A 21,057-nucleotide genomic window follows, 5' to 3' on the forward strand; every position below is an offset into this window, starting at 1 on the left:
TGTAAATTCCACAGGACTTGGAGATAGCTAACCTTATGGCAGTACTTAGAAAGGGGACTTGAAATGACGTGTAACCTGGATGAGTTTTGCATTCATCTCTGACAGAATAATGTTATACTGAGAATATGGGGAATAATAAATAAAAGGACAATCATAATTCTAATCAATATTAGAAAAAATATGTTTTGCCATTTAATTTTTCTTCTATTGTTATTGTGATAGCATTATTTTGACCTTAAATGTAGGCATGGGGTGATCTGCTAGCTGTGGATTGAGATGGCTGTGATGTATGTTACAGTTTTAAATACCTTTTTCTAAATGTGGATGAGAAAATTACGTCATGAATTTTGCATAGACCCTGGTTGAACACAAACCGTTGAACACAACCGTTTTGCTAACAAAGCTTGCAGGATCCTTTTTGTCACCCTCTGTCATATAATTCCTGCAAGCACACATGGAAAGGGTTTAACAGAAGGTAATAACCTAATTTGATTTTTAAAATAAGATTACAAGTCTGATAAAGCCTAAATGTATTAACACTATTGAGTTCTGTAGACCTTCTAATATGTTCTAAGAAAAAAAAAATAAAAGATAAAATGAAGCAAAAAAGAAACTCAGAAACTAGAATGTTAGAGTAATATCAGAAAGGCTTTTCTGTGAAAAAGTGTGGCTTTATCTTCACTGTCTTCTTTTGTAGAGTTTATTCCATCCCAAGATCTGCAGTTCTTAAGCCTTCCAACCATTTTCCTCTTTGAGCTGGAAGCCTTTTGTGTACATAGTATGTTGAAGCAATTTTGGTATCAAGTTTTTTCTGAATACCTATAATTTTTATTGTAATTTTTCCCTGTCAAGTATTTTTGAAACTCTTATATAATTCTTCATTAGCTTTTTTTTTTTTTTTGCAGTACAAAATATCCCATCTGTCAGAAGCTGACTTACAATTCCATTTTTCACCTAACCACTGAACATCTATTGTTTCTTTTTGAATTTATAATTACGTCTTAATTTCATAAAACAGTAGAAATGTAGCACATCTAATATATCTATTAATGCTATTTTTAAAACTTCAGGGAGGGAGAAGAATGGAAGAGAGTGGCAGGTTGTGTAGTCACTGAATTGGGGTCTGAAGGAATGACGGAGCTGAGCCCTGCTGTGCCAATTGAAGAAAGTTAATTAGGGTGAAGCATCAGACATAATTCTCATCAGTTTTGTTCCTTGATCAATATGCAGGTGCCTCTTGTCCGTATTGATCTTTTCTGCTTACTTAATGTACTTTCATTTTATGAGATCTATACAATCATTAAATGGAGTAGTTTGAGTTATTTGCACTTGCTAGGACATTGTTTTTAACATACTGTGTTCACTTATTGGATATCTGTACTGTTAGCTGCCATTAAGATAAAAATAGCTCATCTGCAAAAACAGATCACTATCTGTAGCCAAGCGTCTCGGGGTTAAACGATCTGACCTGCTTGAGAAAGTTGCACAACCTCAGTATCGCTATTGCAAAATGTCAGGTATTTTCCAGCAGGTGTTTTTTTAATTTTGTTTCATTCTTTTGGTTTTATATATATATATCTATATATATACTTATATATATATAAAATTTAACTCTGAAAACTGAGGAAATACTAATTCACACCAGAACAATTTGATCGCAAACAGTGTGAACAATACTGAAGATCAGTATGCCGAGAACAGACTTCTGCTGAGCAACAGCCCATGTGCTGCTGAGTGATAGGATAATTCCTAATTCCTAGCTTGCTCTCTGCCTAGCAGCATGTGCTGGAGGGGCTAGCTAGAGATCAAGGTAGTTGTCCCTTACGGAGGCCCAGTGGTGCACACTCTGGTGTAGTGCTCTTTCAGTGCTGAGGTGCCTCACAAGCTTAGGTCTGATCTACAATGTAAAGGTTTATCAGGTATCACTCTTCCAACTAATTATTTCAGCATGCATAGAGGTTCTGTTGGTGCAAATGCATTTTTGCCAGTGCAGCATGTGTTAGTTCCTGGATGAAGTGAGATAAAATACACCAGCAAAAGCACTTTTGTATACCTAGGATTTTTTTGCTGGTATAAAAATACCGTGGACTATTAATTTCATTGCCACTACTAAAAGTTTGTCATCTAAAGATGGATTTAATGCAACTCTTTTTTTAGTGGGGGAAAAAAAAAAGGACATAGAATCAACTGTTACATTTAGTAAGCAAAGCTAGTGCAAAATACTGGATGAGTCATAGTGAATGCTGCGAGTCTTTTCTTCTGTCCCCCTTTTTTGTCCTCAAAACAATTTGATAGGGCTGGTTTAACAGATGGGCAGAAAACCTATCAGTGTGTGTTGGAAAACTGTTTCCAGATGAAGAACAGTTTTCTTAAGTTATTTGCACTCTTTTTTTTCTTTGTTCAACACTGACTGAACTAGTCAAAACATTTTAAGCATATTAAGCAATAACATATTAAGCAAGTCTATAAAATAATTAAATTGAAGCTAGAAGCTAAGAGTTCTTAGAAATATTTACATTAATATTTGACTCAGTATAAATCTTATGATAACTACTTTTGAATCTGCTAGGAACCTTGCGCTGAAGATAAAATGTTGGGTTGTCAAGGTTGGTATGCTGTTTTGTACTGAAAATAGATAGGATCACCTGGTAAATTTATTTCTGAATCCCAAATGAGCTATGCTTTCACTTTGCTGTAGGTGCTCAGATATGATGAGGCAACGAGACATAGGGATTGTTACTGCCCTTCCAAGAGACATTTTGTCGAGTTTTTAAGGTGTTGCAGCACCCTTTGTTTTTTTGTGGACTTTATGTCAGTTCATTTCCATGTACAGCAATTACACAGTCATGCTATGCTTGAATCCAGGTGGAGGTTTTAATGGTTCTTCCTTACTTGTTGTTGTTCTGGTCATTGGCGTTATGAACTGCAAAGGTCTGCCCTCTGCACGTACTCTGGGGAGACACAGCTTCTTAAAATTTATGTAAGGTTAACACTCGGCAGAATTTTGCAGAGCATGAGCAAGTGCTTGGCAGGAGGTGCCAAAAAGCTGCGGCAGATTTATGTTGTGCTCTGTAGTCTCAAAACTGGTTCAAAGGACACTGATGATAACAGGTGACTAATAATAAAGCATGAAATAACTCTGTGTTGAGGATGAGTCAGGTAGTTATCAATTTCTAAACACATTTGCAAAGCAAAACCCCATCTAACGGGAGGTTTAGAAGTTTTTTTTTTTTGATTTGTGATTTGCTGGAATCCTGCTAAAACATACATATAGATTTTGGGATCTTTTCTCCTGTCCACACTATGTGAGAAGGTGTGGGAAAGTCACATCATTTCTGTACTTCTGTATCCTGTGACTCTCAAGCCCTTGCAGTGTCTCAAGTATGTGTTCCCTTATATAAGATAAAGCACTGTTCTGTGGTATTTTTTTTTTCTTTCTGTCTTAACTCTGCCTGCAGGCTCTCCATGCAGCTCTCACTGGTGAATTGTCTTCTTCTCAAGATGTCTCTGGGGGTGGAGCCAGCAAAGTGATCGCTTTCAGGAGGAGGCAGTGAGAAAAACCTTGCTGAAAAACAGCTTCTTAACCTTTCTTCATAAAGCTTAGCACTTGCGAGTGAGGGGACTATAGCTTCCTTTATTATCAGACAGACTTCTCACACTGTGTCCCTTTTTTTTTCTCAGAGGATTCCTTTGAAAATCTGGCCCAGCTGCTAACTCTGCTCTGGGAAAGGGAGAAGCAGTACTACTCTTCCATGACTGCTTTGCTACCTTTTGTCAGTGCAAGACTGCAATTCTTATGGTACTGATAATATATATATATAAATATATATATTTCCAAATTGTATGATCTGATGAAATTCGTAGGTGCTATTATCAAGAGAATGTTTGAAAATCTGAACTTTCATTTTAAAGATGCCATTTAGTTCTCAGGACTTATGAAAACTTCGGGAATGCAAAGTAAGGGTGCTCTACAAGTTCAGAAATAGGGAAATAAAGTTAAATATCCATACAGATAGTTCTTTAAAAAGTTAGAACCATGCCACGTTTTCTTGAGGGCTAACTCATTTTCTGAACTCTTGTCATTGTTACTGCTGATGGTTGCTGCTGATGGTTGCCCTCCATGTCATTTTCAAGGAAAAAAAAAAAGACGGTTAGGTGCCTCTCTCCATCTCTCCACGTTCAGCTTCCTCTTTCCTGCTTGTACACCAGATTAGCCTGCTTTACTTTGGGGAGAGGGTGAGAGAGGCTCTACTTGAAGAGTTCAGGTAGAATGAAGAACACGTGCAAACAATCCTTGGACTCCCAGAATATTGCTCTTCAAAGCTGCAAAGCATGGACAGAAGTATTCTGAAAGAGTCTGCTTTATGAGACTAACAAATATTTCTTTTTTCTTTTCTCCTCTCAGAAATGTACAGCTGGTGATTTGTGCATTTTATTAACTTAACGTGGTTCCCTCAGTGTACCCAGATGGATGTCCCTCTCTTAGTTGCTGTGAGGCCTTTACATTTGCTTTAACTTTGTTTTATCTCCCTCTATTTCTGAAATTGGAACTCTGTGGAATTATTTTACCCATGCAACAGGCTTCACACAGTACATCTTTTCTGTCATTTGTAGTGGTATATGAACTCAGAGTGATTATTTATAAACATATATGCCACCCTGCCTTTTTTTGTGTAACAAACACTAGTTACTGTGGTTGTACATGAGAAAATGGAAAATGAGCATTCTCTAAACTAGCCAATGAAATTATTTTCCTATTTCCTGATATCAGATACAAAATTTTATTATTGAAGCCTGATGCTCCTAAGGAGTGCTCTGTCATACCTAGAATGCCTTTGAAGACCTGTCTGTTTTCCCTTACTCGAGCAATTTGCCTTGATCCCTAATGCTGCTTGCCAAAGTCAGACCAAGCATAATTAGCTTTGTGGATGAAAATGAGCCTTCAGAAGATTTAGATGAAATTTGGAATTGTTGATTTCTGGGAAGGTTTGACATTTTGAAATGCATTTTTTGCCCAATTCCTGACAAACCTGAAACTGTTGCGAGGCAGGGATTTGAAGAAATTTGTATTTTGGAATTGGGTAGGACTCTAAATTATTTTGTAACATAAGATGATATATTTAAGGAAAAATATTTTAATTAGGCTGCAATAGCTGCTTCCAAACAGTTACTGAAATGTCTTAGAAAACAATGCATTTAATTTTGACTTGTCACAACAAGATGCAAACGTAGTGAAAAAAAAAGCCAGTCTTACAGAGGTTGTAGTTTTCATTCTGAGTTTCTTTGTGTAAAACTAATTGAAACTGTTAAATCTGATGTTTTTTCACTTGTACTCAAGTAAGCCTTGTACTGGGGTCCTTGTTTCCTCGTTGGTGTTTGCTCTTGGAGAGGGAAGGCCCCGAGGGGCACCAGCAGCCCCCCTGCAGCCCTCTCCGCTGTGCTTGCCACTCGTGGCTAGCTCAGCCTTTCTGGAGGCACTGCTGCACCCATCTCCTGCCAGGTTGCTGTGCTTCAGTCAGCCCTAATAAGCCATTTTATTTACGAATATGATCTGTGTAATGTCTCCTCAAATGCAATCAGCTAACCCTGCCTTTTTAATTACTTACAATGACTTTAATTGGATCAGAAAACAGCAAGAAATATAAAGTAACGATGTAATAGAGTTAGCACAGCGAGAGGCCTCTGGTGGGAGCTGCGGCCAGGTTACGCTGTTCCTAGGCTGGCTCCATCTGGCACGGCTGGCAGCTGCCCCCAGCCCCGCTCAGGAGGCTGCTGTGGCACAAGTACCACACCAGCCACGTTCATTTAAGATGCTCAGCAACTGGATTTTGTCAGTATTTCAGACTCTCAAGTCTCAGAAAAAAAAAAACTTTTTTTCTTTTTACTCAGAATGATAGACCAGTGTTGAGCTTCCGTGTCCCACAGCTCCTTGTTGGTGCCTGTGAGGCCTCCTTCAGGCCCTTCTCCATGCTTTCTGTTTGCCACTTCCTCACAGCTCACCAGTCCAGCACTACATAAATACAGCAGCATCTTCAAAAACAAAATGCACGTCTTCCCTCCTTCTCTCAAGGGCATTGCGTAGGCTGAGTGATTTCGCCTTTTTTCAGCGTAGCTGCTTCTCTTGGGAAGTCAGGCAGGCCTTCATGCTGGGACTGGCCAGTTGCTGCTGGCTTGGGCTGATTGCCTGAGAGTTGCTCAGGGGAACCGATATCCTACAGAAACCTTTATTGCTCCTTACTTTCTGGCCACATCCAGACACACAACTGAGAGGCCTAGTGTGTGTCTGCTGTGTATGTTGGAGTTTGAGGCACTTCCCTGACTGGCCCCTTCTGATATTTCTTTTCTTTCTTTTATTTTTGTTAACCTTCCATTTTTTTCTTAGAAGTTTCAACACACAGAAGGGGATTTTAGATTGTACCCAAAGTACCCAGCATTTCATATATTTCTACACATGTTCATGTGTACAATATTTGCAATGCTTTTCCCATATTTTTTTCTAAAAAAAAAAAAAAAAGAAGTCCCTTTTCACATATTCAGTTTGCAGATGACAAAGAAGGTCATAAAATCAATAAAGTGGATTGGGAGTTTTATTTGAAATAATATTCACAAATACTTTTGATGCTTTTCTCGGTAGAAACTATGACCTCTTTACTTGCATTGCATAGAGTCACTAGAAACCTAGATGTGACTCCTGCAGAACCAAGTGCAGCACTGCATTGCTGCTTTGATCAGTGGGTATGCATGCCAATTGTAGGTAACTCTGTCAAAATTGTTATCAGAGAAGTAGTTTGATAAATCATTGTCTTGGTACCCCCAGAACTACCCAATGAGGAAATAATGGCAAATGCTCCTGTGGTAGGGTGAGGGTGGAGAGGTCAGTCAGCAGTCGGTGGCCACCTCCTGTAGATGACTTTAGAAGGGTTACCCAGCCTGGAGAAGAGATGGTTGAGGGGGGAATATGATGGATGCATATCAAGTCGTGAATGCTGTGGGAAAAGCAGAGACATATTGAGCAATTGCTCTCTTCCATTACAAGCACTAAGTGGCATTTAATGACAACGGTGGGTGGCAGGTTCATAACTTAAAGCTTCTGCTCTGTACAGCGTGTATTTCAGACATCATGGAAGGCAGTGATTGCTGAATGTTTGCGTGGTTTCAAGGAACGTTTGGATGATTAACAAAAGAGCAAAAGGAATTGAGGATCATTAAACGCAACAGTACCGTTGCTCGGAATATTGCTAATCCATAAGTTGTATCTGTGTAGAGCTTTTGCATTCAGAGATGTATATGCCTGGTGCTCACTGTCCCCTGTCCCCTGTTGAAAAAGGAGCTTGGCTAACCTGAGGACATAACCAAGTCATGGAAGTTAAGAGCTAAGACCACAGCTCATCCAGAAGCTTGTCTTTTAGGATCAGCTGACAATCATTTTACTCAGCACAAGAGATCATCTGCTGGTCTCTAAGCATGGATCTCCTAGTGAGATATATTTCACAGCAAATAAATTTTACATATTACAATTGCAAATATTGTCATGTTTCTAGACAAGACTCATTGCTGCTGCTACTTCTTAGTTTCCAGTACTTCAGTGATAAATTGTCATGAATGTATCAATACCATTAGTACTGAAGAGCAGCGATAATCTTTGCTTAGTTTTCTGCTAAATATGAATGTTTATTTTCAACCTTTAACTACTTTATTTTTGTAAGGCAAAAATAAACATTATGTTGGAAAAACATAAATCTTAACTGTGCTGAACTGTAATATATATATATAAATATATATATATTACTTCAGGGATGTGTTCCTACCAGAAAGTTCAGTAAAAGCTATTGAGAAACTGTTTTTCCTTTGATTTTTTTTTTTTAATTCATTTTTTTTCTCCAGAAGGAAAAGGTGTTTAGTCTAATTGTTGATATTATGAGCTTTAGAGAAGAATCTGTTTCTTTCCTGATCTTGAAATGATTCATAACTGTTAGCAGTGAATTCCACAAATTAGGCTTTCTGAGGCCTGAGAAAAATCTGTTGCCAGACTAAATATTGTTTAGCATGAGAGGAACTGTAATAAAAATTATGATGGAATCATATGAGTACACAATGAGTCTATGTGTTTTGTCAGTTTTGTTTTAAAGTATTAAATTGCTAACCATCTTCTGTCCTTGAAGCAGCACATTTTTTGGTCCATGCAATTTTTCTGGTGTCAATTGCTAGATGTAATTGGCTGGTAGATAATTATGCAATTCCACAAAGAAAATGCATGCATTTATTTAATAACAATCATTAATTAAATGAAGTGTTATCTGTTAACAGTTTGTGCCTTTGAGAACCAAAAGACATGCTTGAACTTACTGCTTGCTTTCTTGGATATGCTTTAAAAAAAAAAATAATTCTTGGTATTTTTATCATTTATCTCATTATTTTGAACCCTGCTACCTAAGACATAAATTTTTAATTTTGAGTCTGTGTGGCATTAATGATAATAGAACTCAAATGTGTCATCAGTACCATATTTGAGAAGACTTAGCTTTTGATTTTTAACTGCTTTAAAATTATGAAAGAAAAAGACAAGTACATTTTAATGAAATCTTAATCTATGGTGATTCTCAACCTTCATCTATTATATGATTCCTAATTTTGTTAACATGTGTGTTTTTCTTGAAGAAAAAAAAAAAAAAAAGGACATCAGTATGCATGTAAGAACCCAAACCTAGTGATAAATCATATTATGCTTTTAGGTAACTGAAGAACTTTTACAGGTAGCATAAAGGTATAGTGCCACAGCTGTCTAAGGGCAGTCACAGAGAGTGTATTAAAGGCTTTTTTCTTTTTGTCTCATCTTTGAAGAGCAGCTGTGCAGGTACATTGTTCAAATCCTCTTTCACCTGTGTTCATACATGAATAATCTGGCAGGTTTGGGGGGAATGATGAACACGAGAGAGCAGTTCGCGTGGGGTGGGCTGGGAGGTACATGACATTTCCTCCAGCTTCCTTGCATTCTGTTGTCACTGCAGATGCAGCTAAGTAATATATTAAACGGTAAGGGTGAGAGCTGCATTTTACCCTTTCTATCTTCATAGCTGTTTTAACAAACTATAACAAATGGGGAGTGGGGCTAGGAAAGGAAAGGATTAAAGCTCTAAATTTTCCTTTTTTTTCAATTTCACTATCTGATTTGTACAAGATAGAAGGTATTAAAGCATTATGGAAGATACCTGCTGTCAGCCTTTGTATCGTGGTTAAATGCTTTATAGTTCTACTGGAACATCAAAAGACAGGCACCTGTAGAGGCTAACTTCAAACACAAATATTTGGAACCTGAACGCTGTTATGTTGAGTTTGGCTTTCAAACATTATTCTTTCTTGCACCTCTTTTTAGTACTGCTGCTAAGTTTTATTATTGCTAGAAAAACTGGTGGGAATTCTGGCAGACTGAGTTGATTTCTGCCATAGGCTCATCTCTAAATTTTAATAAAGCTTTACTGTAGGAGATAAGATATTGTATGGTGTTTTAAAACTTTGCAGTTATATTCAGGATGTCTACAGAAGCACTCTGGATAACACAAGGTTCACTTTGTTCTCCCACAGAGTATCTGAAGTACATAAAACCTGTGTGATTTATAGCATATGCAACATCTGTTGACTCTAAAGATGATAAAATCAAGTAAATCTGCAGCTAATTGCAGGAAGTTATTGATGGTATGCCAAGGGAGAGGTGGGAGGAGGAATTAAATATGCATTTATTACAGATAAAAATCATATATATTTTTAAGTACCGAGGGAATTAACAGCTGATCCTAAAGAAAATGCAGTTCTGCTTTTGCAGAAATGTTTTCCTGAAGGTGTAAGTATGAAAGGGGTAAGTGGTGGGTGTTGAAAAGAGGCAGGAGAGACCCACAAGGACTGAAGAATATGAACAAAGTATTTACAGCTTATATATATAAGTAAAAAAGAAAGTATTGCCTCTTATATTATTCAGCAGCCAAGATAATAGCATGATTTTGGTTTAAATTGATTTTACAGGACTGTAGCACTATTGATCTTAAGCATCTCCTGGCATTTACAAGTATGTGTTAGAAGTGATCTGTATTCTCTCATGTACAAACTGACATTTTTGGATGCATGCTGTTATATAAAAATAATGATAAAAATAATAATAAAAAACAGGATATAACTCATTGAAATGAAAAAAAAAAAAAGAAGTGAAGCTAGAAATGACTAACTCTGTAAGGTAATTGTAGACTTGTATATTTGAAGTCTATAACTGTTCATGTGCATACCTTTATCCAGATAAAAATGTATTCAAGAATTAGGGCCTTCATTATTAATATTACAGATTAAAACTCACAAATGAACGAAAATCTCTTCTGCCCTCCTTTGAGGGCATTGATTCAGTGAAGAGTTAACCATCTTTGCTGTTTCAGCAACCGGTTTGTTTGTAAAAGGTTATTTTTCACTAAGATTTTTGGAACACGTGGTTTTCCTTCATTTTCTTTTATCAGTGTATGTATCTCTTACAACGTGGTGCAGTACCAATGGAAACTGAACCATTGTACTTTTACATAAAGCTGAGCATTGAAAACATCTACTTGCCAACTGAATGATAAAAGCTATAATATTTAATATTAAAAAATGGCTAAAAATACTGGTATTTCCATGTTAACATGTAAATTTTTATTATCTTTTACATCCTACCACCTATCACTATTTTGCTTGCTTTCATGGCTTTATTTATGATGCTAACTAGGTAAATAAGAGAGAGTCAAAGTCATATACCTTCATTTAGGTGAGCCCTTATCACTGTTCTGGAAAGATTTTCCTCAGCCACTCCAGCAATACAGTTAGAAGGGCATAATTCCTTTACATGGGTATGTGATGCAGTTGCAATATATTTTCAATGCAATTATCTCTTGCAGATATGAGAATACATTTCTTTTCATTCTCTTTCATTTTATGTACTGATGTGATGCTCCATTTCAGGGAAGACTGCTTATTGTACAGCTGTTGGGATTTTAAGAAATACTTTTCTGACAGTAAAGATCCTGATTGCTGACTGCTCGAAATTTATTTAAAACAGCATTCTTCACCCCTTTGTTTTCCAGTGTTGGATGCTCTCCTGAAAACAGACCAGAAGTGCTGTTGGCATTGGTAATGAGCAAGCAGTGCAAAGCTGCTGGTTTAGATGGGAGCTGGGGGGAAACATTCAAGGTGGATAGGAAACAACAGCACTAAATGACTCTTATTAATTAATAAGACTGTATGAACTGATTTGTATTTCTGTCCTTTCACAGCTCACCTTCCAACATTTTTTCTGTATCTTATTTTTGGGCGTGCTGTCATTCTCATCTCTTTCAACCCATAAGTTCGTTTCTTCAGTAATCCCCAATTTGTGATTCATAACTCTCCTGTTCTGCATTAGACCCATCCATCCCCCTTTCTCTTTCTCTTTCTTTTTCACATATGCTGTACACATTGCTTTGCATCTGCGATGGTATGAAGTCTGCTCAAAACAGAAATAGGACAACTCGATTTTTTACTGGCAAGATGCTTTATTTTTGCTTCGCTCCAAAAAAAGCCCAAGAGGAGTATTGACTTGTAGAGGTATTATTGCTTGTTGCCACAATAAATTTGATTTTGAAAGTCCATGTACATCTGAAGGGCAGTGCAGTGGTTAAATTAAACTTCGGTGAATTGATTACAGAGAAGTGTTTTCCTCTCTGTTTATTTTTAATGAAGAACGGCCTCTTAATTATCAGAATAAAATGTGGACTTTTAAAATAATATATATATTGTATTTGGTTTTGTGATTATAACTTCTGCTTCACGTTGTGAGTGCTGTTGCAGAGCTGTTGCACTGGCAATTCATAGGTAGTGGTGTAAGAAATTGCCTTTTGAATGTTTTCTGATTTCTGGGCAATAGCTCAGGTAAAGTTCCACCCAAAACATTTCATCTCAGTGCTGAGGACGAGTGGCACAGGAGGTCTTTGGGACAGAGACCTCTCTTTTTGGGACAGAGACATTCTCTTTACCACAGAGAATTTAGCAAAATGCAGTTTTAGCTGGTAAAAATGTTTGGGGAGCCCTTGAGGAAGTCACTCAAGTCAGCTTCTTTTGAGGAAAGGCTTAAGAAGCTCTGGGTGATTTTCAGAGTTCGAGATTACCTGGACAATATTAATGCTCGGTTGTTTCATTAAAATGTAAGTTGCGAGCATCCCTGCAGGCGCATGTCCTTGGTGGGTTAGGTGTACAGCACCACAAATACAGGCTTCTCCTCAAATATCAGAATTTCCTTTGGTGTAGCTTGTGTCTGTTGCCTCTTGACCTGTCTGCGTACACCTCTGGAAGATGTCTGCCTCTGCCTTCTCCCAAAAACCTGCTAGGCAGCAAAGGACAGCAGTTACATCTCATCTTAATGATCTCTTCTTAACGATCTCTTTCCCAGGTTAACAACAGTTCTCTCACTCTGTCCTCATACCAACGTGCTTCAGCCCCCTGGCTGTATTGGTGGTTCCCTGTTGGACTCATTCTGGTTTAACTTACTGCAGGTTAATCCATCACCCAGGCTATTAACGATGCTATTAAACGGTATCAGAAGGACTTGGGCAAAATAAAAGAAAGCAGAGGTTCAGTAAGGTTGTCAGCCTGAATACAGCACGGGGAAAAAAAGGGGGAGGATCTAGTGCTGGGGGAACCTTAAAGGAGTTCAAGAAATCTCGCTTTAGGCCTAAGTGGATGTGGGAGTAGCGCAGTATAACTTGTGATTAGACCTAAGTAATGTTTGTCTTGGTGTGTTAAGCTATTTTCTGAATCATGGCATTTTCACAGGGATGTCTCCAAAATATGGTGCTCATTGTTAAGTCAGTGATGATGATAAAAATAGATATCAAACTCATTTCCATCAATTCCAGATCTTGCCTGACGTCTGATTTCCAGCCCAGAGAGTAGAAATTAACTCTTCCATCAAGACAATTTAAATGCAGCTTTAATATAATGTTAAAAATGGATAGTCAGGCTTCCTCGCTACTCCTCCAGTCCTGTTAGCAACTTCTGTGTTTCTTCAGTTCTATGCATGCAGGCTGGAGAGAAAACGCAAATGTCCTCTGTAGGTAGAACTGGTTACAGGTGATAATTAAAGCACTAATAAATGTTTTAATGGAAAGCACATTCTTTAAAAATTGGCAAGAATCATTTTGAGGAAACAGAAACCCAGCTGCAGGGTGACAGCTGATTTCTTCTTCCTCCAACCTCCTGTACACCTGCAAATTTTCACTTTGTTTTAACATGCTAGAGGAAGTTAAATTCTTTTATATTTAGTTGATCACTAGTTTTAGAGAGTTGAACTTCAAATTTTCTTCTGAAGTGAAGCTTTAGTCGGGTAAAACAACACAATATAGATTATGTCCTTTTTTCTTACAGTACAAGGTAGGTTGCCTGTGTTTAAATGAGTGATTCAGGTTTTTCTCTCTTTGAATCATTCTCACCAGTTTGGGTTTGGTACCAGTGACCTGATTTCTTTAAAGCTCAAACATTCCTGGCATGTGCTTGATAAGAAAAGCTGAGGAATAGATCTGCTCTGGTTTTGCTTTTCATGTCTCTGCTCCCTAAGGACACCTGTGAGAAACTGTACGTGGTTGTCTACTATTTTATTTCCTTTTCTGGACTTAGCATGAACGTGTTAACATGCTGTCTGGGAAAGCAAACAGGAATTCAGTGCCACTAACTCGATTCAGTTTCTGGCTCCAGCAGGACAGTTTTGCCTCCCTTGATGTTGCTCAAACAGCTGAAATGCTAAACCTTATGTATTATGCATACAAGTAGTTAATTTTTAAGATGGTAAAATTTGGTTAAATAAAGATCAGTTTTCATAGGAACTTAATGGCGTTTTAGTGGCAGATATTTTATTCTTCATTGTTTCACTGAGGAAAGGAGACGTTTGCAGGAATATTGTCCTGTAGGAAAAGGAAGGAAAGACAGGAGGAACTGTTTGAGTAGCTGGCACTGTTGTAAAATAGAATTTTCTTCCTATCCAGTAATGAATTCATAGTTTCTCCATAAAACTTTCAAAATTAATCTTTTAAGATTCAAAATTAATCATTTAATCAGTTCATACAATATATCTAAAATACATGGTGTATTTTCTATGGTACAGCATAAACACTGACATTGTTGTCTTGCACACTTCACAGAGCACCATGATTTATGCAGTTTTATAGGAACAAACATTTTTCTGAAGAGCTTGTGCTATGTAAAATGGCTGTAAGATATTATTTCACAGTAGCTGTAGAGGAATTCTTTTCACTTGATTTAAAGGCTTAATATTTGCTTTGCTTCAACCAGTGCTTAAGAGCCTGGTGCAGGGTGTGGGGCAACCACTCCAGCCTATGTGGAGAATAAAATGAATAAAACAGATCATGGAGGAGGTTCTTCTCTGAGGCACCACTTTCCATTTTTGAAGACCTACAAATATGCCTTCTCTTGCCATTCCCCACCTGCTCTGGGTATCAATTGCATGGAAAATTTAAGTGCCTCCAGGGAGCAGGCTGTTGTTCTTTATGTTGGTTTATGTTGTTCGTTATGTTAGTTTATTCACCTATTCTACTTAGAGAATAGAGCTGGAATACAAAATGTTAGGTTACTTTTACTAAAGGGTGAGCCTTGGGTTTCTGCCGAGGTGTCAGGCTTGGTTGTAGGACTGTTTTTAGTTTTATATTACTTGCATTGTTAGAAACAAATAAATGAACCTATTCAGGCCCAGCAGCTTCCCGGTTGTGGGTTCAGATACAACAGGGGCAAACAGGACATCATCCTTCCTTTTCAGAAGCTAGAGCTGTAACCAAGATTTCTGTGAGGACCATGGATTAGATTTGTGGCCCATTTGATTTAGTAAATTACTTCAAGGTATGTTAGAAGCAGACGAAAAAAAAAATCAAACTGGTCATCAGCAGCTCTAACAAATCGATCTTCTCGTTTTGTTTTGTGCTAGTATCTAGGCACTGCTGTAGGACCAATGGCTGAATGCTTACTAACCCCCTTCAAAAATAAAATTGTTGGTTATTACTGAACATTTCACCCTTGCAGAAAGGATTTTATTTGCTTTTTACAGTATCTGTCCATTCCCTCCTTATTCTGTGTAATGGAAATAAATATTGCAAATAGTGATTTGGATTCAGCTTCATAAACATCTACCTGTTTATACATGAGCTTCCACCAAGGGTTGGACCCCGTCTGTGGGTTCCTACCCTCTCCCATATACCAGCAGTGGTTTTTGAGTGCCTGTGTCATGCATCGGATGAGAGGGAGTGCCTTTGGATGGAAACTTAGCAGCAAGAACTCCCATGAATGCTAAAACTTGCAGGCTGGGGTGGAAGGAAAGGGCAGGGTAGCAAGTGAGGGGCACGGAGGTGGAAACGTGAGAGCATTCATGTCAGGGCAGCCTGCACTTCGATCAGCTTAAGGTAATACTGATATTGCAGTTGTACCCCATCTTGACATTCTTTGTTTCTAGTATGTGATTTGTAAGGGACAGTTTCAGCCAGTTTGTTTTGAACTTTATGTTCTCTCTTGCAAAATGTTCAGTATAGGTGCAGTGTTTGCCCTGTAGCAGTCTTCTGCGTTATTTTTTAATAAATCATGTTTTGGTAGCCTCTCAACTTGTGCATACTTAAACCTCAGCAGAACGTTTGGGGATCATTCGGACATGTTGACTTTTTGGATTTTGAATCAGCAGTTTCTTCTAAAATCATGATTTTTCTTCATTAGGGAAAAGGAACAGCCTTAGGGTACAGAAGTCACCAACATTTTCTGCAGCTAGGTCTGAAGAAGCAAAGTAGAACAAATGACCCATGCAAAAAGAAACAATCCCAAAAAGTTCCTCAAGCAGGCAAACAAAAATCACTGAGAATTTCCTTAATTTCCTTTAATTACTCCCCATATCCCATGAAAAAAAAACTCTTAATTGGTCACTGGATTCTTGCTACTTGTGCATCAAGTGCTTTGCTGGTGCTTGCTCCTAGGGAACCACTTCAGCTCTCCTAATTTGCTTCTAGAAGTGTGCTGCAACTTTGCTCTTTGTGATTAGTGTCACTGACATCATTTCTCAAGGCACGGAAGGCTTTCTCTTTTGGCTCACACAGTCTCTTGAGTACCGTGGTTTAATCACAGTGCTTTATTGCTGGCTGTCCTGGTTTCCTTTTGTTAATGCACCTGATTGTCTTCAGCAGACTTGGTGTTGATTCTCTAGTTTCCAGGAAAAGCTCAAAATCAGCTCAGCTTAAATAGACAGCATGATGCACTTTCTGTGGAGCTCATAGCGATGCTAGCTTCATAATTACCCTGTGTTTCAAACATTTGAATACTGAGGTCAAAAAAAGGAAATTGTCTTGGAGAAAGTTTCTAAGTTGTTGATTCAGATTAAGAAAAACTAGCTGCTTTGCTCAGTCTTGTTTTTTCTGCCTCAAGTACTGTGCATATCAGATTTACCTCTGTCTGTTGAACTCCTCTTACATAACTATCTGGGAAACGGTGGTCTAAAAACCACGACTTTAAGCAACATCTAAGCTGGTAGATTAGAAAAACTGTTCAGATTTAGTAAATGGAGAAAATTTGGAAGCATAATGCCAAAAATCCTTTTTTCTTTAAGTATAAAATTCTAACCCTTTCTCAGGCTGAGGTAGATTATAAATGTCACTTATTCCTGGGGCTCGGTGTATTTTGCTTTGACATATAATACTTTTGTTCAAGAAGAGGATTCAGCAGGCAGTCTGTATTTTAAGTCCCTAAAAAGTCATTTCCAGCTGTGCTTTCCAAGCTTAATAAGGTGTGATGGTCAGAGGGGAAGCACTACCAGCACCCGATGGGAGAGTTAAGGATTTGCCTTTATTTTTGTGCACCCGTGTAAAGAGCTAGAGTTAGCAGAGGTGGAGGAATGGCTTCAGCACTTCTGATTTTGTGCTGTGCTCCACAGCTTAGAAGTGGCTGGTGCAGTGTGCTGCTTTCATGCTGGTGTGAGGACAGTGCGTGGCATCCAACCTTGATGTGTGCTCTGACAATATATTTAGGTCCTGATTCATTTTAAGCACAAGCGTTCCCTTATTTCGTTATAAATACTGTACTCAATAAATCTGTAATGGTTAATGTAGGATTAGTTTTACTCAGGAGCTTTAGGGTGAAAGGCAGGAGTGTGGAAATCCTGCTGCCCCTGTTGGAGTGATGGGGACCCAATCTAAGAGTGATTGATTCGTTTGACTTTATAGAGGAAAGCTGGCAAGTTTTAACCTGGAAGATGAATATGTGGAAGCCTTTGCAGCTTCTTCATTCTCTGTAAATAGACACAAATACCTTACAGCCCATTTCACCCATATTTCTTTGGTCGTGACTGAAGGATCAGACTGTGTAGTTACCGGCTGGCTATACACAGCAATGAGCAGGGTGATGGTGCTGCACAAATGCCTGGAGCAAAATTCTGCTTTTGCTAGTCCCTGGATTAACAACCGGTAATATCTTTGTTGTAGTTCACGTGACGTGTTTTCTTTATTAGCTACAGTCTGCACTTCGGCATGTGCAGGTTCCTCTGCAATAAGGCAAATAAACTGGATGCTAAATGCACCAAGGGTCTGGCTACAATCTGGCTAGCTTGTGCCAGCTGCCTCTGCTGCACTTCACCTGCACGGTCAGCAGTGACAGCTTTACTGGTGGCAATGCAGGAGCAAAAAAATAATAATAAAAAAAAAAAAATATATATATATTTCTGATATTATGCTGTCTGCTTAGACAAGAAAAAGTATCCAAAGGTGTCCTGCTGGTCTCGAAGCTTCTGCTATTATATAGGAATGGCAGGAAAGTGTTTGCAGATGTTCTTACTGTAGACTTACTGTCCTCACCAAAGCTGCTTTTCTTTTGAAAGCGGTACAATAGGATTGCTGGGGCTTCCCCATGGGTTAGGGCGGTAACTCGCAGCAGCCAGGGTAGGCTGTCTAGCTGCTGAACCCTCAGAAAGGCTCTCCGTTTTGAAGTCCTACTGAAATACATTGTCTCAAGGCATTTTGTAAGGATTGCAGGAAATCTGAAATGAACCTGCAGATTTTGGCAGATAAGCAGGAGGTGGCTGCCAGTCTGAGGCGCAGATGGAGTATCTGGAGAAGCCAAAGTGGCATGGGCTCGCTGTGCCTCCCATGGAAGCATCACACTGATTAGATTTTTAGTGCCTGAAATGGCCTAATTTAGGTTTTGAGATAAAATACGGAAGGGAGAAACAGTCTCTTCTTTATTTCTTTTTCACAGATACTTAGGAGATCGGAACCGTGTTTTAATTTTATTTTGTTTAACAGCCTGGGGTTGTAGAATATGATTTTATCATGTAAGTGAACTCCACAGCATTTTTTTTATCTGTGTATTAGGTAAGTCTTTGAAGATATTTTTTATGCTATGTTGCCAAGAAACTACTTCAAGGTTTATGGTTGCAGTAGACTTAGTCCTTAGTCTTTGCACCTTTTTTAAAAAAAAAATTTATTTTTAATTTTTAATGTGTCAGCTGAGGGAAGGGGTCAGGAAACTGGTGTTCACGCTCAGGATACTTTTTGGCTGAAGTTACTAATCGAAGGCAGTGGAAGCTTAGTTTTAGTTTTAATAGGAGCACCTCTATACACGCAGCATAGTCACAGCAAGAAGTTGCTGTCAGCTGAGTAAGTTACTCATGCCTGGGTGTGAGGGACTGCCATGGCCCCCAGCAAAAGCAGCTTTGTAAACACGCATTTGTATAGGGCTTCAGTAATAGCCTGTGCAGCATGAAATGTTCTTTCCTGCTGCTCAGCTGTCCTTTGACTTCCCTGATCAATTTTTAAACAAATGCATACAGACAAAACCATTTGCAGGCCTATTCTTAGTAGGCTGAAGCCTATTTAACAGGCGGTACTGTTAAGCAGGTTGATTTCCTTGATTCCTAACTCAGCTTTATGCAGCAGTTCTGGATTATTTTTTTTTAATTTCAATTTCTTATGCAGTTTTTCATATGCAGGTACAGAGATTTTCTTCTCTATGTAGCTGTGAAGTCACTCACTTGGAGTTTTGTGTTCAGTTAAGAACATGTGGTTGCTAAAATTAACCTGATGCTTCGATGAGTTTATTGTGAATAAACAAAAAGAATTGGCTACTAAAGTGAAAGGTTATTTGTCAAAGATTTACAAGTTCAGCTGGCTTAGTGGGAATTTAGGTCTGTGCCTTAATAAACTTACTGGGAGGACATTAAAGGAAGATAACTTTATTAGGAATTCATAATGGGCCGGTTATTAATGGAAATAGTGCAACATTGTCTTATGAAGGAAGTATAGCAGGCCCAGAGGAGGGACACGAAGATGATCAAAGGGCTGGAGCACCTCTCCTATGAAGAAAGGCTGAGAGAGCTGGGGCTGTTCAGCCTGGAGAAGAGAAGGCTCTGGAGTGACCTCATTGTGGTCTTTCAATCCTTAAAGGGGTCTTACAAAAAGGATGGAGAAGGACCCTTTACTCAGGTGGATAATGATAAGACATGGTTGAATGGTTTTAAACTAAAAGAGGATAGATTTAGATTAGACATTTGGAAGAAATTCTTTACTGTAAGAGTGGTGAGGCCCTGGCACAGGCTGCCCAGAGGAGGTGTGGATGCCCCATCCCTGGAGGTGCTCAAGGCCAGGCTGGATGGGGCTTTGGGCAGCCTGGTCTGGTGCCAGTGGCAAAGGGGTGGGACTGGGTGGTCTTTAAGGCCCGTTCCAACCTAAGCCATTCTATGATTATTTAATTAATTTTATTGAATCTTTCAAAAGAAGGAGTGGAACCCATGCTTGACTGAGCAAAATGCTAATAATAGCGTAAATGAGAGCAGTTCTGCATTGTCTTGCAGATAAGCAGCAGTGTCAAGGCCTAAGCAATCCTGACACAGGGAATTGGAGTGATTTAAATCTAGAAGGATTTAAAAAAAAAAAAAAAAAAGCATAATTGTCTAACTTTGAAGGTTCCTTTGGTACACTGAAGACCCCTCTAGCCTGAAGGAGGCTGAATAGGCAGTTCTTGCATCGCAAGAGAGCACCACAAACAAGCCAAAGATGTCTGGGAAGAGACATCCTCCAGCCCTTCTTTTGGAGGTGGTCACTAGTTAGGTCAGGAGTGCAAGACCAGGCAGAGAGCCAGCAGCAGGGAACTACTTAGCATAGAGGTCAGGTGTCTCAGGGAGTGTGAAAAATTGTTTTTTTTACTCCCTGGGCTGTGTTGTGTATCTAAAATTTCCCCATGTGAAAAGTGTAAATAGTCCAAAGAGCAGAGATTAGAGTGTCTTTGTCTTTAAAAGAAAGTGCATCTGAAAGATTGTTGCAGGTTCAAAACTCCTGAGATAAAGAGAGATGAAGAGTGGGGTTTTCAACTTGCTGGAGTGCTCTAATTACAATGGGACAATTCATCAAAGATTAAGCAATTTGGCCACATCTACGAAGCCAGTGAGAGAAGTCAGGTTTGAATAGATTTTCCAGCTGCAGTCACCAGTCCTGCCTACTACTCTGCAGATGTCACATTGATGGTGGGGTGGTTTCTATTATGAAAACAAATATGGTTCTGCTACTGAAAATGTTTTCTTCTCTTTCTGCTTTTCTTCTTTTTGTATTTGATCCCTAATGTTTGTAATTGTAATTTATATACATGGAGTATAATTTAAATATATAAGCTTATAATACATAGAGGATTTCAGATCTTGGAGCAAATCTGGTTAGAGAAGTTCATTTACAGAGTTAATCGTCTGGGATGAGGCTGTGACTTCTTGCCCCTTTGTGCACTGAGATTCTGGAATTCCGTGAACTTACACTTCTTTTGAAGTGTCTAGGTCTAGAGAGGTAAATTTAATGTATGTAGAGAGGTAAATTTAATGTATGTAATATCCATGTTTTCTGGAGTCTTTTAGTCTTTTGATTTCAGTTAGTCTTTTGATTTTCAGGCTTTTTTAATAATTCATTGCTTTGGCATACTCTGTTGTCAAAATGTTCCTTGGAGCCAACTGTAACTTCTAAATGTTTGTTTAAAATGTTCCATTACCATAGGTCATGC

At 38.6% G+C, this 21,057-nt stretch overlaps 1 protein-coding gene across 1 annotated transcript in view; it reads left to right on the top strand.

Moving 5' to 3' along the window:
- Positions 1-21,057, top strand: part of COG5 (component of oligomeric golgi complex 5) — a 183,057-nt gene that overhangs the window by 56,984 nt on the left and 105,016 nt on the right. The gene's annotated exons all lie outside the window — the stretch shown is intronic.

Source organism: Aythya ferina, assembly GCF_964211825.1.
Source record: "Aythya ferina genome assembly, chromosome: 1".
NCBI classification, from domain to species: Eukaryota; Metazoa; Chordata; class Aves; order Anseriformes; family Anatidae; genus Aythya; species Aythya ferina.